Genomic DNA, 3,369 nt, shown 5'->3' on the forward strand with positions numbered 1-3,369 from the left:
GAAAAGTTAATAACAACTCCTGCTGCACCGGGCACCAATTAGTACTTCATGTATTGAACACCCACGCGGTCCTCACAAGCCCTGCAGGGCTTTATGGCCACAGAGAAAATGCTGTCTTTATTCTCAAGGAATTTACAGTCTTCAGAGGAAGTAGGAGAAGATGCATAGCAAGTTACACATGGTATAACATGCTCCACAAAATGCCAAGATTAATAGGAGTACATGAAATCTAAATATAGGTGGACAACATCTCGACCAGGGAAAAATCGTTAGAGTTTGGTCATACCTCTATATCTAAAGCTAATTGCCTGAACAAGTATATTTGTCTTGTTCACTGGCATTAGTAAATAAAAAAATGTATTTGCATATTTTCAAAGGCAGGCTTAGATTTTGTGAGCCTTCCATTTACTACGACTACTAGTAATATACTACACAATTCCTTTTAACCTTTTTAATTCTTTCTATGTCAATTACGACTATTAATAATAATAGCTCCCATTAATGAAATGTTTACTCTGTGCCTGGCACTATTAAATGCTTTATGTTTGTTATCTTATCTAATTCCCTCGAAGACCCTATGAAATAGCTGTTATTATCTCCATTGCTCAGATAAGGAAACTGAGAACTAGAGAGATTTTGAATAAACTTGCTCAAAGTCATATAAATTATAAGTGGAAAAAAATGGATTTGAACCAAGACCTGTTGAAATCCAAAGCTCTTAAGAAGTTTATATTTCGTTATATTAGCTTTATGACATCCTCATGAAGTAAGTAGGAAAGGTTTTATCAACCCTATTTTAAAGCTGAGGAAACAGATTTATCCAAAGTTTCAAAGACTTACCTGAGAGTCTTGGCACCAACCCTGCCACTCTATTCTGCTTACAGTCCATCCCATCATCTTTCTACAGTAGCAGCAACTACTTAAAATCAAGACGCAAAGCCAGAAGAGACTGAAGTATAGGCAGGAGTGCAATCCATGCGTTTTTGAATTGTTCTTTGCTACATACTTAGTATCACATCCAAATGTTAGAAATTCTCCCCTTTACCCAAAAGAGAATGCAGATGGTTTGGAATCTTCAAAGCTAAGCTGGAAACAACCTACATTTGAGAAAACTCCTGCCCTGGACTCTCCCAAGCCACAGGATGCCAGAGATTGTTGGAACCTTGAACAGATTCCCTTGAGCACTTATCCACTTAAAACTAGCAGTTATGTTGGAATCAATGACGACTCAGCAGACTCCAAACTCCACTGGAATGCCTCTCTGCAAGCCCTGTCCACTCTCTGTTTGCTTCCATGGAGATTCACTGACTCTGAACTTCTGCCATATTTGTTAATCATCCTAGCAAGTTGGGCAAAATGCGTGTCCAGGCCACAGTACTCCTGCTTGCACAGAACTCCCCTAAAACTGTGGTCCTGTTGCAACTTATCAGAAAGTCACATGTCGCAATCTATATGGTCATATCCTCAGGTTCCTCATCGGTAAAACAATATTAATAAATCTACCTAACTGCATTATGGGGATTAAATGAGGCAATGAACAAAAAAGCCCGTGGCATTGTACATTGTAAGTAGTCAATAAATATTAGCTAGCCAATATTATATTATATATTACATTATAGTATTATTATTACTACTACTACTACTACTACTACTACTACTGGTGAGGAGTTTAAGTATATTGAATTTAATTAAGGAGTATATGACTAATCAGTATGCAGTTGGATTTTTTTTTTTAACTCTGAATTGGATCCTTTCTCAGCCAAACGACGATTTAAGAAAGAAAAAGACAAGAGGTAGAATTATTCATACAGTTAATTTGGGTCATGTGTGCCTGTGATGTCTGAACGGATCAGGGAAAGAAGACAAGGTTGGGAATCACCTACCTTTATGTGTTAGAGAAAGAAAAGACTTGCATGAAGAGGTTGTGTTTTTCAGACCTTTGCTCCCTTATTCACTGAATCCCTACATATCCAGTTATTCTATGTTATAAATTAAAAGCAATAAGACTCAGAGAGAACACGCCTTCCTGCTAGTATGTGTATGAGCTGGGGGTGAGGATGGAAGTTGAAACAATTTCCATTTCTATCACTGTATTAGTTTCCTAAGGGTGCTGTAACAAATTAACACAAACTCGATGGCTTAAAACAGCAGAGATCTGCTCTCTCATATTTCTGGAGGCCTCAAGTCAGCAAGCTGTTTCATCGAGCCAAAATCAAGGTGTTAGCAGGGCTGCACTCCCTCTGGAGGCTCAGGAGAGAATCCTTCCTTGCCTCTTCCAATTTCTGGTGGCTGCCAGCATTCCTCGGCTTTCGGCCACATCACTCCAGTCTCTGCCTCCATGGCCAGGTTGCCTTCTCCTCTTCTGTGTGTGTCAAATCTCCCTCTGCCTCCCTCTTATAAGGATGCATGTGACTGCGTTTAGGGCACACCCTGATGATCCAGGATAATCTCCCCATCTCAAAGCCCTTAATTTCATCATATCTGCAAAGTCATTTTTTGGCATATAAGGTAACATTCACAGGTTCCAGAGATGAGGATGTGGATGTCTTTGGTGGAGGGGAGGTGCATGTTGAGCCTACCACAATCATTTTTTCTGCTGATCCCTGCACCCAGCTCTGTTTATACAACTTTCACCAGATCCAAAAGGGGAGATCTTGGAGATGCTTCTGACAAAGACTACTCTCCTTGACTTGCAAGAGGTTTTTCTCCAGAGCGCCACACAAAAGGTTCAGATACTAGAACAATCTGGGCTCATTCAATCCATTTGAAGTCAGTAAACGAGAACCGAGCAAGTGCCTGTGTTTCAGACACCGTGGGAATTTCAGAGATGAGTAAGGTATATTTTTCGCCCCCAGGAATGAACCAGGTGGAACTAGAGGAAACAGTGTCTCCACTTTCCTTTGTAAACAGTAAAGAACAAACAAGAGATCAATAGGAACGAAGACCGTGAGCCACAATGGAACAAAAGCCCTGGTCCCAAAAAGATCTATTGCCAGCTCTGGATATATTCACATCTACTCTCAAAACACAGTTAAAAACTGTGTGGGGGTCTCTAGACACTTTTAGTATTTCGGGGGAGGGGTGTCAGAAATAATTTAAAATTCATGGAAAAATTGCAAGAATAATACAAAGAATAGTCATCTACCCTTTTCCCAAATTTACCTATTGTTACAATTTTAACTCATTTGCTTTATCATTTGCACCCTCTCATTCTCCTTCTCACAGGTAAATAAATTTTTCTAAACCTTCTGATAATAAATTCCTTACAACACGGTCTTTTGCTCCTAACTACTTTATTGTGTATATTTTAAGTTTAGGGATATTTTCTCACATAACCATAATGCACTTATAAACTTTAGTAAATGTAGC

This window comes from Ceratotherium simum, chromosome 17, assembly GCF_057802395.1.
Source record: "Ceratotherium simum simum isolate JZ-2026a chromosome 17, ASM5780239v1, whole genome shotgun sequence".
NCBI lineage: Eukaryota > Metazoa > Chordata > Mammalia > Perissodactyla > Rhinocerotidae > Ceratotherium > Ceratotherium simum.